At 41.1% G+C, this 15,316-nt stretch overlaps 1 protein-coding gene across 2 annotated transcripts in view; it reads left to right on the forward strand.

Annotated features, from left to right (window-relative positions):
* Window positions 1-391: 391 nt before the first annotated feature.
* MDFIC2 (MyoD family inhibitor domain containing 2) overlaps window positions 392-15,316 on the forward strand; it is a 148,946-nt gene continuing 134,021 nt past the window's right edge. The window contains exon 1 of one of the 2 annotated variants that reach the window (XM_069968773.1): window positions 392-456. The gene's annotated coding sequence lies outside the window, so the exon portion shown is untranslated. The remainder of the gene's footprint in view (window positions 457-15,316) is intronic. The other variant, XM_069968772.1, reaches the window with a different exon arrangement.

Here is a 15,316-nt window from a genome sequence, read left to right on the forward strand (position 1 = left end):
TGGTAGACGAAAACACAATAAGCCAACAGCGGGCCTACCAATTATACATGTGCAGACAAGCAGATGGAATTAGAAAACGTCCCCTAGGAAATTCAAAAACTTGGCAGGTTTGCCCAGGTGGGACGTGACACATTGACTTTTGCACAACAAAAGGAGACAGTCTGTTGGTAGGGCTTGGCCGTAATAATGCTTCAATGTAGCGCTCTTTATAAAATATCATTATTTTCCTCATAAAATCTCTCCTTGTAGACATAAAACAAGCACAGCTAGAGCAACAAATCATAAAGAAAAATAACTTGGCAGCGGAATATCTTTTATTGTAGCTATGAGACCATTCCCTTTGAATGAGCGTTTTATTTTTTTTTCCTTCTTTAGTTTGCCGCATGCTGACTGGATAGGCTTGCACATATGACCAATAAGAAGTCTTGTTTTGGTCAGGGCCGCTTCTCGGGAACTGTAAGTCACGATAGCATTTAAACTTTAATTAACATTGTTATTAATGGTCATGGTGTAGTATATTTTGCCACTGAAGTGTTAATTAAAATAGATTTATTTTCAGCACACTGGAAAGCAATCTTCTTTACAACGGGGATGAAAAATGTTTCTCCAGTCACACAGGACACGAAAAATAATTTGGTCACTTAAAGCGTTATTTACAGCCTTTACTCAACAATTAACGGGGCATTCATATCTCTGCTAAGACATACAGCGTGAAGTCATAGGAATATTTTTTTTTACTTTGGTTGAAGTGCTGAAGCCACTAAATGGTCATGTAAAATAAATGCAAACTGGAATATATAGGGAGCTTAATTTTACTCGAGGAAGTGTAATTATAGTTGTATATGGGGAGGGATAAAGAAAGTAATGGAGGGAGAAAGGATGAAAGAAGGAAAGAGAGGAAGGGAGGCAGAAGTGGGATCCAGAAGATCATCCCTGCTTCCTGCAAACTGGCTGGTAAAATCATAATAAAATTATAAATCATTGAACCAAAGATAAAGTGTCCTGACCCGATGCTAGAATTTCTGCTCTAAGTAAAGAGTGTCCCGTGTTTCCTCACCATGTACCCCCCACTGGTTTGCTGCTAATTCAGTGAGGGAATGAGATAGCATAGTGACATCATTATACTGTCCCCTCCTTCAAATAGTCAAGGTCCTTTGACTGAAACAGTGTTTTTTTAATACTTTTTTTTCCCTCACATAATTTTGGGCCTTCATATTTATAAAAGGAAGAAACAAAGCTTTAAAGTTTACTAACTTTCTTTCATGTCACTAAATTGTTCCCTCCTCTTTATAGTTACTGTCGTGGCGTCTGGTCCTTGTTACAATCTCATAATTGCTAACATTTAAAAAAATAAACTTTTTCCAGGGACACTTTGGCTTCGACAGTGAGGGGTGTGTCTTCTTGTGGATGTGATTTGTGTGGGTGTGGTCTACCATGTTTGTGGTTTGCCAGGGCGTGGCTGATCACCAGTTTTCTTTTTTTTCTCCCAGAATGCTCTCTATATTGTCCTCATTGTATGGACCTTAAATTTAGAAAAATTACAGAGGGAGCATATTACACATACAAATATCAGGCCCCAGTATATTATACATCCCAGTTTCAAGCCCCAGGATATTACACATCCCAGTATTAGTCCTCCAGCATATTACAGACTGCAGTATATTACACACCCCAGTAACAAGCCCCCAGCATTTTACAGCTCCCAGTGTTTTACAGACCCCAGTATCAAATGCACAATAAATTACAGACCCCAGTATCAGGCAAAAAAAATATATTATAGACCCTACTATCCGGCACTCAGAGTATTACAGACCACAGTATCAGGCCCCCAGAATATGACAGACCCCAGTATCAGGTGCTCACAATATTACAGACCCCAGTATCAGATACCCAGCATATGACAAACCCCAGTATCTGGTGCTTAGCATATTACCTAACCTAGTATCAGACTGCCAGCATATTACACACCTCAGTATCAGGCATATTACAGCCCCCAGTATATTACAGAACTCAGTATCAGGCCCCCAACATATTACACACCTCAGTATCAGGCATATTACAGCCCCCAATATATTACAGACTTCAGTATCAGGCCCCCAACATATTACACACCTCAGTATCAGGCATATTATAGCCCCCCAGTGTATTACAGACCTCAGTATCAGGCCGCCAGCATATTACACACCCCAGTATCAAGTCCCCAGAATATTATAGACCCCAGTATCAGGTCCCCACTATATACCAGACACCAGTACCATATCCCCATCATATTACAGACCCCGGTATCAGGTCCCCAGCATATTTTAGACCCCAGTATAAGGGCTCCAGCATATTACAGACCCCACTAGCAGACCCACTAGCATAATATAGAACTGTGCTCTCATCCTACACTACAATTGTTGTTCTGTGTGGGGAATGTACATATTCTCCCCACTACCTGCCCCTGCTGTTTGCATATAATTCAGTGAAGGGAGGAGACAGCATAGTGACATCATACCACTGACTGTTTCTTCTCATAGATACTACTGTGGCCAAAGCCCCTGTTAGGTGTAAGGGGGAATCAGTTGCTGGAAATTTGAATGAGAAGAAATGAAGGAGCATTTAATAAGCAATGGGATATAGAAATTTGGAAAGGAGGAGGGGTGGATATGGAAGTAGGGAAGGAAGTAAAGAAGGAAGGAAGGGGCAGAGGTATGTTCTGCGCCTAGTGGTTTGTGCCCCGTTGGCCATGGGGTGTGTTCTCTCCGGGCACAAAGTTAATTAAAATTTGTCCCTTAATTGGGCAAATATTTGACTTAAAATTTACGCCAAAAATTTAGTCTGCTGTGGAGCAGACTCCTATGCACTGGAGCGGTAAAAAAAACATACTGTAGCTACATTTATCTAAAAACAGCACCACCCTGTCCTCAGGTTGTATGTAGTATTGCAGCTCACTTCCATTGCAGTGGATGAAGCCAAGGTGTTTTTTTGGGGAAAAAAATCTATGTTTATTTAAACCTGGATAACCCCTTTAATTCTTTTCACCCATTTACCAGGCCTGTTATATTTTACAGTGGCTGTAATAGTATGGATTACTGCTGAGAGAATACACTAAACAAGCTTCCCTACTCCAAGCACACTGGATTTGATTAGCGAGAAATCCGAGTCTATGATGGGACTAAACATTAGGGTTGTGGTTTTATCATGTCATTAAAGAAAGTAAACTAAATCTCATGGATCACTTTCAAAGTATAATCATTTACGGAATTCCCACTTCCAGCGCATCAGTCTGGCAGCTCATGTAAATGAAGCTGAAGAAAATGTGAATTGTCAGACAGTGAAGCGGTTTTGGAAAGGAGGATTTAAAGGACTGTTCCAACCACATTTGCTATTAACATCAATTGTACTGTAAACATTTCCAAGTTAAATGGTGTAGACATTTTAAAGAATCGGCTTTGTTAAATGCATTTCTTTTGAGTTTTATTCCCATCACATCATCCCCATCCTTCTTAATTAATTCTTTTTCTATGACTTGCCAAAGGGAAGGAAAAAGGAAGTGACAACTAAAATCATTGTTTTTAGCAATACATTTGTCTGTGCCACTATAGACTGTGGTCTACTTTAATGTTTAAATACAGATAGATACAGGTCAGACTGGTCCACCACCAGCAGGATAAATCTCTGTTGGACAAGGTCCAACACAAGAAAATCCTAGCATTTTGTGAACAGCATACATGTGCTCATGAATGTTTATTTGTTGTCAGCTACTCCCCTTACCCATTATACAGACAAGACACTATGAAGCAGTCTTTTGCTCACCCCAAGTTGCAATGCTAATGGGTTCCTGGACTACTGTACCAGGATTCATCTTTAACAGTAAGCTTTCCTGGATTCCAACAATATCTCACTTTTCTCAGATAACCCCAGGACTTATGGTAGGGCAGAATAGTGAGAAATGTATATAAGCTTGTAACAAATGTCGGGAGACAACTTGTACCTACTTTGCAGTGGTCGATAGGAATGGTAGTCTGTCAAGGAGCTGTTATCTCATAGGATGGGCCACATAAAGAGACTAAACAAGGCACACAGACCACAACTAGCAGATCAGTATAAACAGCAATATGACCATATGATTACAGACAGGATGTATACAAAGATACACACATGGACAAATGTACAGGCTCCAGGTAGCAGTAGACAATCACTAACAACAGGGCCGTTTCTTGAGGCAGGCGGGCGGGCCGGGTGGCCGCACGGGGCGCCGACAGCTAGGGGGCGCTGGTGGCACCCCCCAGACTCCACTTAGCTGCGCGCACCCCCGGCCGGCCGCCCGCCTGCTAGCTCGCTCGCCCCATCACCTGCTCCTCTGAAGAATCACCTCGCGTAGCTCCGCCCCCGGACCACCTGGACCTCCGCCTCCGGACCGGCCGTAGCTCCGCCCCCGGACTGCCTGGACCTCCGTCTCTGGACCGCCCGTAGCTCCGCCCCCGGACCTCCCGTAGCTTCGCCCCCGGACCGCGCCGACCCAGCCGAGCACTCTGCACCTGCAGACATCTCCCTCCAGCAGCGCAATGACGTCATTTCACTGCGTTTGCTGGAGAGAGATGTGTGCAGGGGCGGTAGCGGTCTGCTCCTCCCAGGCTGGAGAAGAAGAGGAGAGAGGGACCCCTATGCCAGAATAAGGTGAGTATAATGTTTTTTTTTTTTTGTGTGTGTGTGTTTGGCAATGCAGGGGGAGCAGAGGGGATTATTACTATTTTGGGGGGGGCAGCACAGGGAGGGGAGGGATATGACAATGGGGACAGCAGAGGGGGGATTATTACAATGGGGGCTTTCAGTATCCTGTATGTCAGTGTGATGGAGGTCACACAGCTCTCCCAGCATCCTGTATGACAGTGTGATGGAGGTCATCAAGCTCTCCCAGCATCCTGTATGTCAGTGTGATGGAGGTCATCCAGCTCTCCTAGTATCCTGTATGTCAGTGTGATGAAGGTCACACAGCTTTCCCAGTATCCTGTATGTCAGTGTAATGGAGGTCACACAGCTCTCCCAGCATCCTGTATGTCAGTGTGATGGAGGTCATCAAGCTCTCCCAGCATCCTGTATGTCAGTGTGATGGAGGTCATCCAGCTCTCCCAGTATCCTGTATGTAAGTGTAATGAAGGTCACACAGCTTTCCCAGCATCCTGTATGTCAGTGTGTAATGGAGGTCACACAGCTTTCCCAGCATCCTGTATGTCAGTGTGATGGAGGTCATCCAGCTTTCCCAGTATCCTGTATGTCAGTGTGATGGAGGTCATCCAGCTTTCCCAGCATCCTGTATGTCAGTTTGTAATGGAGGTCACCCAGCTCTCCCAGCATCCTGTATGTCAGTGTAATGGAGGTCACACCTTGCCGACTTAACTGCACCAAGCAGCAGAATTACTATAGTTTAGGAGCCTATAGGAGGGAAAAGGGAAGGAAGTTGCTGGATAAGTGCGGAGCCTGAGATGTCTGTCTGGCAGGTTCTGAGGAGACGAATTGTAGCTGCAAGAAATCATCATGGTGGTTCGATTGGAGAGGAAAAGGAAAATGGTGCAGCAGATCGAAGAAAACAGCACCTGTGAGTCCCTGTATGGTGATTTTGTATTCGGTTGAACACTATCTCTTAGGGGTGCAACACCGATCTATGCCATAATACACACACTGCTTCTTCCTAATAACCCGAATCCTGATAAAAGCCCCCCTTCCTTCTCCAGGGCTGAATTGAGTGAGGTTGAGGGGGGGGGGGGGGGGGCGCTTTTATCAAGATTCGCCCTGTTTCCAAAATGATCTAGAAACTGCCCTGACTAACAATTAAGCAATATGACAAGCCCTAAGAAACACAAATGGGTCCATTATATGGGAGGAGTTCTGAGGAATCACATCAAGCAAAACACTAACAAAACCACAAACAGACCCATACAATGACAAAAACTAAAACTACAGCCAGCCAGTGACTAAACATGCAAACAGAAGAGGACATAGCAGAAGAATATCCGATGTTTCCTCCCCCTCACTTATTTCTCAATCTTTCCATCTTATGCATTACATACACCCTGTAATAACTGTATTTTACGTAACTAAATATTATAACTTTACATAGTGCCAATCATCTTTTATTCGTAATAGGATAACCATAACCTTCTGTTATTATGGTATTATTAATGTTTAGAATAAGTTCCTTTATTATATCTATGACGCAAGCTTGGTTCTGTTACTGTATTTATGCTCTAGGCTTGGAGATGGTACCATATCTAAATATGAAACCCATTTGAGTACTTAGGCTAGGTTCACACTGCATCAAAGGCAGCATTCAGAGCTTGCGTCGTAGATGCCACTTTACCTGGAGCCATCCATTTTCTGCAACAAGTGCCACATTTTCACTTCCCCCACTCCCCAGCAGAACATGCAAACAACATGTCTATGCATCTGTATGACCTCCTTAGTGCTAAAGAAGGAATGATTGTGTGACACAACTCATGTACCCTGGAAGCCAGCTATGCAGATCCCTTCTTCAAGGCTTTCCATTTATTTTATGTCAGTGGAGATCACAGTTTAGGAGAAAAGAAAACATAAAATGTGAATTTAAAAAAAAAATAGAGCTAATAATGGGAAATATGTTTTAATAGATTTTGTCCAGACTTATATTTCAATTTTTAGCATAAATATATTCCAAGACACTATGTGCTATACACTATTATAACCATGGAACGCAATATATAGTATTTTTCAAGCATTTTTGCCATATGAAGATTATGCATATTTTAATATAAGCTTTTGCTAATCAGATATATAGATAAAATAGTGATCATTGCTCTCATCTCATGGAATGTATTGACATCATCTCAGGGCTTTAAGTGCTTTTACATAAGGAACCAATCCTACTAATATTTAGAGAGTTCTCTATCAAATGATGTCAAGTTTTATCAACAGCAGAAATTCTGGCAGAAAAACGCAGGATGACTTTTTATTTTTGTGACATTAAATCCATTCTATTAAACCTCTTCACTTGGATTTTACTTTATTATTACTGTAATCAGAACAACACCTACACAGCATAATGAGTAGTCATTATAAACAAAGTTAAATGTGTGTGGGTGAGTGATTTTTATAAGTTTCCTGTCTTTCACAAGTGCCTGATATTATTTACTTGTTACTTTGTTTTTCTTAGTCTGTATGAGTGTTTCGCTGTACTTGACATCCCATATAACAGGTTACTAATTGTGGACTGTATTGCACATTAGCATCTGATTGATCTTGGATCGTGTCTTGTTAATTGGTAAAGAAGGAACCCAAATGTCAATGATGATAAAAGTGTCAAGGTAATTTCTAGTTCTTTCCGCCTCCTACCTAAAGCAATGGCTGGAGATTCAACTCACATATTGGGTAGTACAGCTGCTTAGGCAAGTTAGTTTTAGAGAAATGTTTAGTTTTAGAGTAATTTTATTGCACCCTGCTATATAAAAACAAGATAATGCTACCATATACAGTTTACATAATAATATTATATACATCATGTAAGTAAAACTTTGCCATAAGACTTCCACATATTACTAATTCATTACAACACAAAGATACCATATGGGTGGTTTAGTTTGTACCTAGAGTTCTTGGGGGAGATTTATCAAAGGATGTAACATATAGACTGCCCACAGCAGCCAATCAAAGCTCAGCTTACTGCTCTGGTAAAATGAAAGCTGGGCTGTGATTGGTTGCTGTTGGCAGTTTACACCAGTCAATATATTACACCCTTTGATAAATCTGGGCCCTTGTCTTTAGAAATGCCACCCGATGTCACCCCATTAAAACCAGCTCTGAGTCAACAGCAGTACCCAAAGCCTATCGTGAACATTACTTTTTCTAGTTCATAGGAGCTGTATTGGAGAAGCTTTAGGTATCAATGCTCAAGGTACCTCTGGAAACTATGTTAGATGGCATTTATAATACTGGTGTCTATGTGAAAGAAGGGCATTAGGGGCTTCTTAGGGACCAGAGCCAGGATACTACTTCTGCATCCTGTAGAGCTACAAGATGGTTTTATGTCTGTAAGTGGAAAGGGTTTGCACCAAACACAACCTACATAGTCATCGCTAGAAGGCAAGCTGGATCAGACTGCAGGTAGTGCAGGCTTTCTCAGTCTCTCCCCATACTGCACATAGCACTAGCTAACAGCTGTGCTTAGTCTTGCTCTATCTGTTACTGATTTTATATACTGTTACTAAAGACATATTTCCCCTGACAACAGGTGATGGACATATTGCAGAGGCATTCAGTGGCCAAGACGTTAGAGTTGTCTGTTTGGGTGAGCACATAGCCTATCACAAGGATGGAAGATTGAAACAACAGTGAACATTTAAAGGCAACCTGTCTTCTGCCTCTTTTACCCCTCTATGTCTTTAATCTGTTTAGAATTGTAGCTCAAGGAAGCAAGACAACATTAAAATGATCAGATACATAGCAACAAATCCTTAAAGGAGAAGTCCAGCAAGGAACTAAAAAATCATTAAGGGCAGGGGCTGGGTGGTAAATAAAAACATCACAATGCTTTTCCTGGAGCCTGCCCTGTGCCTCATTACAGAGCTCCCAGATCCTGACGGCTGTCATTTTATCCCTGGTTCCGTGACATCACAACCTGGCATCCATGTCACAGACTGATAGGATTTAATCTGCTCAGCCAATCAGTGACTGCAGCGGTGTCCGGCCCCAGTTACTGACTGGCTGAGTGGGGAATCTGTCAGCTGGGTCGGGACGTAGATGGCTGGGAATTCAGAAGACAGCCGGCGGGGTATATGACTTTACGCAGGCACCGAAACAGCTCACTATAAGTTGTTTTTTTTTATTTAAAAAAAAAATGGCTGACATAGAGGAGCATGTGACCATGCTCTGCCCCCTGTGTCTTCCATAGACATATACAGGCTCAGTGGTGGACACTGGGGGGCGGGGCATGGTCACATGCTCCTCCATGTTAGCCACTCTACAGGCTCTGCTATATCTTTAGGTCACAGCAGTGGCTGAAGAGGAGGGCAGGAGCTGGCAGGTTCACAAACCCACTTTGTCAGCCAGGAATAAAGAACTTTTTTTAACAAAGCAGCGCTAAAAGTATGTATGTGAAGCTCGTGTAAGCGGCAACAGGAAACTGGCAGTTAGGGTATATGTATATCTCTGCTGTCAATTTCCCTTTAAAGGGGTTATCCAGTGAAAATATTTTTCAAATCAACTGGTTTCAGAAAGTTATATGGATTTGTAATTTACTTCTATTTTAAAATCTCGAGTCTTCCCATACTTATTAGCTGCTGTATGTCCTGCATTAAATGGTGTTTACTTTTCAGTCTGACACATTGCTCTCTGCTGACATCTCTGGCCGAGACAGGAACTCTCCAGAGCAGGGAAGGTTTTCTATGGGAATTTGATACTGCTCTGCACAGTTTCAGGTGGCAGCAGAGAGCACTGTGTCAGACTAAAAAGAAAACAACATTTCCTGTAGGACACACAGAAGTTGATAAGAACTGGAAGACCTGAGATTTTTAAATAGAAGTAAATTACAAATCTATATAATCTTTCTGAAACCCACACATTTTGTGGATTTCAATAGGGACTATGTAATGTTTCATTTCTCCTGTGCTGGTGCCGAACCTTTGCTGCTGGATTTCTCCAAAGAATAAAGCTGATTGCCGCTGGTGAGATACCATGTAATAATATTATAGTCAGGGATTGTTCCATATAGAGCAAGAGACTGACTTTTGCTAAGCCTAAGAATACCACGTATGATTCAGTGTTGGACTTTCTGGAAAAAGTTGTGAAAATTTGTAAGAAACATAAATTTGTACTGAGCCTGGAAAACAGTAACACAATTCCTCTTTGTGCTGGCAGAGAGTGGGCCCAGAAGGTTCCTAGACTATATAACTACAGTGTTGCTCCAAGATACTTCCCTGTGGCACTCAGCAATCAAAGTGGTGCCACCTACCTAAAGCCAAAGCCTTTCTTCGGAATCAGCAACCTAAGTTTGATGACCTTTCTGCGGCATTTGCCTACACTGCCAGCCTTTAGCCCATTTTATACCCAATGAGAAAGCTGTTTCCAGGCCCTGATTCTAGGATGCCCATGGCCCTGCAGTGTCCAAACTCCAAGCCTCTCTGGGCCTCGGAGATAAATCACTGTCAGTTGTTCATTCTAATGAAAAAAGTATGTGATCCCTTCCACCTCTTTGGAATTATTTTTAAATTCCAAATACTCGAGAGAATTCAAGACATCAATCAGAAAGTCAGGTAACCTTTTAAAATAAGAAATCTAAATATAATAAAAATTAATGGCCATACAAAATGTGGTTATATGCAAGTGTAATGCATTCCAGGTGACTTTGTTCACACATAGGGTAATGGTGCCAAATCCTTATTATTTTTAAATGCACAGATTTTCCTATGTGACATATTCCATTCTCGCATTTCAGGAATGTAGCATGCAAGCAAGTTGTTCGCTCAACAATGAGGCTAAAAAGATTCTGTTGTGTTTAGGAAAGACACATTGCATTGTGGTATTGTTGAGCGCTACATAAGGTCCTAGCTTTGGGGTCTCTGACTTTTTTGTTTATTCTCTAATTCAGTCATTTACTCACTCATTTATCTACTACAATGCCCTATCTTACTTTTTTCTGGCCAAAAACAATGAACTTCATACTAGTTTATTACACTCACTGATCTGACCTAATAAATCAACAGGTTTCAGAAAGTAATATACAGTAGATTTGTAATTTACTTCTATTTAAAAATTTCAAGTCTTACCATACTTACCAGCTGCTGTATGTCCTACAAGAAGTGTTGTTTTCTTTTCAGTCTGACACAGTGCTCTCTGCTGACATCATTGTCCAAGACAGGAACTGTCCAGAGGAGGGGAGGTTTTTATGGGGATTTGCTAACTGCCCTTGACAGTTCCTGTCTCAGACATCTCTGTGTCAGACTGAAAAGAAAACAACATTTCCTGCAGGACTTACAGCAGCTGATAAGTATAGGAAGATTTGAGATTTTTAAATAGAAGTAAATTACAAATCTAGCTAACCTTCTGAAACCAGTTGATTTGAACAAAAAAGATTTTCGCTGGAGTACTTCTTTAATAAATAGGGCCCCCATTCCAGACCGTCATCTATTGGGTAAAATGATGATTGGCTGCAAGGAACAATGCCCACTTCAGTGGACAAATCCCGCATAGTTCATTGATTTTAATAGGGACTATGTAATGCTTCATTTCACCTGTGCTGTGGGAAAACCAACCCCTTGCTGCTGGGTTTCTCTAGAGAATAAAGTTGATTGCCGCTGGTGAGATACAGTACCATGTAATAATATTATAGTCAGGGATTGTTCCATATTGAGTAAGAGACTGATTTCTGCTAAGCTTGAGAATACCACACATGATTCAGTGTTGGACTTTCTGGAAAAAGTCCAAAAATTTGTATAGTGTAGTTTAGCTTTATAGAAGCTAAATTAAGGTAACTTGCCCTTTAAGACAGACCACTTAGACACATTTGTGGAAATCATTTTACACACTTAGGGTGCGTTCACACCTACAGGATCTGCAGCAGATCTGAAGCAGATTTGATGCTGTGTTCAGCTATTTAAATGAAATCTGCTGCAGAAAATCAGCTGCAGATCCTGTAGGTGTGAACGTACCATTAAAGGGATTTTCTAAATGATATAAAACTGCAGCATGTACAGGTCCTAAAATAACATTGTACATGACTGTCTTCTACTGGTCCTCCCGACTGCCTCTGTTTATTTTCCTGGATGACATGCTTTTTCTGCTTTCCCAGGGCACCCTATAGTCAGTCACTGGTCTCAGTGGTCTTGTGCCTACTCTATTTTTCTGCATTTTAGAACCAGTGAAAGCTATAATTATATATATATATATATATATATATATATATATATATATATATATATATATATTTGAAAAACAAGGCTGCTTTCTTCCAAAATTAGCAACATATCTGTTCACAGTATTTTGATAGTTTTGCAGCTCTGACCCATTCACTTCAATGGCCATGGGCTTTAATACCAAATAACTTTTCAATTCTGGGCCAATCATATAATCTCAAGTATACCTGTCACTTACAAAAATAACTTTTGAGACATGTCAAATTTTTTGATCGGTCTGGGTTGACATATTAAAATATTTTCATCTCTATGTTGTGAAAATCCTTACTTTTCCAAGTCCATCATGGTATGAGGACATCTAGGGACACATGTAATTTATTATATACTGTAACTGTAGACACCTTAGTACATGCATCTAAAGCAGGCTAAAAGTTGTCCCCTAAGCTCACTCACTCTATCTATCTATCTATCTATCTATCTATCTATCTATCTATCTATCATAGGCCACGAACAAGGTATCAGTGCCATTGCTGCAACACTACATGGGTCCAACTACAGTAGTGGATGCATAGACTTTCTTTTAAAATTACTTGATATGATTTTGAGGTGCAACTTCTTTATCTTTGACAACAGGATGTACTTGCAAAAGAAGGGGACCGCCATGGGCTCTAATGTGGCTCCTTCATTCGCTAACTTATTTGTGGCCCATCTTGAGGAGTCTCACGTCTATGTGTCCCACCATGCCCGCCACCTCATGGCGTGGTGGCGATACATAGACGATGTGTTCCTGGCCTGGGGGGGGGGAGTCTGTCTGACCTTCATGACTTTCATGACTTCCTTAATAACATGGACCCTGATATTAGATTTACTCTCACCGTGTCTGATAGCCAGGTTCAATTTCTTGACACCTTGGTCTACAGGGATGGTGATAAATTTAAAACCGACTTATACACTAAGACCACCGATAAAAATACCCTTTTAAGGTACGAATCCAACCATCCCAGGAAAACTATAGACTCCCTACCTAAAAGCCAATTTATTCGGATAAAACGCATAGTTGAGGACTCCGACAGAGCCCGTATTGCTATTGACCAGAAAGCTGAACAATTCCATACATGTGGGTACCCTAAAAAACTTACCTATAGATTTAAGGAAGAGATAATGGCTATTGAGCGAAGTCATCTCTTGCAAAAAAGCCAGAGGTGCAATGAGACCAAGAGGATTCCGTTCGTTTCGGAATTCAGTGGCATCAGTGGCCAGTTAGCTCTGATTATACATAAACACTGGCCCATTCTCACAAGGAGTTTTCCTAGTATCATTGAATTCCAAAATAAACCTTTGTTGTCCTACAAGAGATCACCTAGTCTGCGAGACAAACTAGTTAAAGCCAGTACTTACTGTGACAGACCGTCTACCCAACTACTTCTTGGTCCTTTAATAGATGGCTGTTTTCCGTGCAGAAGGTGTGTCAATTGTAAGTATATTGTAAAGGGAGACACGTTCATTCACCCTAATACAGGTAAAAAATACAAAATTAAGGGGAATTTAACGTGTAATTCCTCATGGATCATTTATGCTCTCTGGTGTCCATGTCCCTTCCTCTATATTGGTGAGACCACGTACGATGCCAAGACACGACTTAATCAACACAGGTATACCATCCATACACAACGGATGGATCTTCCTGTGCCCAAGGACTTTATGGAAAAACATCACCTGGAGAGTGATCTCAGAGTGATGATCATTGATCAAATTTCTGTACCCACTAGAGGGGGAGATAGGCTTGCCATGCTCAAGAGAAAAGAATTATGGTGGATCCACGAACTTTATTCCCTGAAACCTAAGGGTCTCAACGTTGATTATAAAATATTGCCTAGATACCTCAGATAGGTGCTCTGCCTCTTCCTTTGTTGTCTTCTGCTACTGCTTATCCTTGGGTTTACTTTTCCATTGTACCAACATGTTGCTCTGTATATATTTGTATATATCCATATTCTTAATTATTTTTTTCTTCTTTTTATTTAGATCTAAAGTATCAAGCAATTTTCTTGTGGGACACATGGGGTTAACAAGATCCAGGATGACGGTGGCATAACATCTGAAACTTTGACTATATGAAATATGTTGCTGTGCACACTGTAGCGTTTTCTTTTCACATTATGGATTATTTATTTGTTTCACTCCCCACTCAGTGGTGTGTTTGTTTTTCTCCTAAGCCTTGGCCCCCATGGGGTGAATGTTGAGTGGATCGCATGGTGTTCCGGTGCCGGTATTCCTGCGGTTTTCACTAATACGTTCTCTTGTTTAGTCTTACCGGTGAGTAGCTGACCTGAGGTTGGCTATGTGCCGGCGGGCCGGACTCGCTTCCCATGCTAATCGGAGCGCCTGGCTACGGAGGTGTGAGTGTGATAATTACCAAGTTTATGCCCATTTATGCTTTGTTCATGTTTCAATGAGCTACAGTTTCCACAGCAACACGTGTAGTTATGTTTACTAAACATGCTGGCTCCACCAATGGATTTGTTGAACTGCCCAGTGACGTACACAGGGCACCTGATTGGCTAGCCACATGGACATGCGCAGTGGTACTACTGAGACGCCGCTTGTACAGCTGCATGACACAATCGCCATTATCCTCTTTGTAATGTATCATGAATTTGTTTGATTGCCACACCTGTTAACGTCTCCTTGGTGAGTGACCCCCCCGCTGTGTACCCAATCGTTCTATTATGTATATTTATCTGTAAAGTATATTATTGTAATATTGTATCTGTAAAGATATTATTTTGCACCTGCATTGTTTTTTCACGACTGTCACGTCTGCATTATGTGATTCATTTCAATATGTCTTATTTTTTGATTCCTTGTCACTTTTTACTGTATGAATTTTATATGTATTACACTTGATTTATTGATTGCTTTTCAATCATCCTATTTGTATGAGAACACATTTATACCATGTTTTGAGCACATGTTACACACTGCTTGATAAAGCTCTCAGCGAGAGCGAAACGTCGCAAGTTTTTGGGTGAAAATAAATACCACAGTTTTTTTAATCTATTTGGAGTGCTGCGGTTTTCTACTTTTTATCTATCTATCTATCTATCTATCTATCTATCTATCTATCTATCTATCTATCTATCTATCTAAATATCTTAATACACTGTATACTGTCTGTGACGATTTCCTATTCTTCTATGTAGAAACACGGTCACTTTGCTCCTGTCTTGTTTCTACACACCGCTTAACCCTAGTTCACCCATAGTTCACTGGACAATCGATGCAACCTGCAAGCATCTCGCTACTATTACATGCCATCTTAACCCCAGGTCAGCAGCCAATCATGTGTCAATCTTCTATAGATCTCATCACAATACTAATATCTTATCGATAGTAGTGAACAAAGTGTCTATTATCTATAAAGAAGGGGGGGGATGTAATCTTCTGCATAA

The sequence above is a fragment of the Dendropsophus ebraccatus genome, chromosome 4 (assembly GCF_027789765.1).
Source record: "Dendropsophus ebraccatus isolate aDenEbr1 chromosome 4, aDenEbr1.pat, whole genome shotgun sequence".
NCBI lineage: Eukaryota > Metazoa > Chordata > Amphibia > Anura > Hylidae > Dendropsophus > Dendropsophus ebraccatus.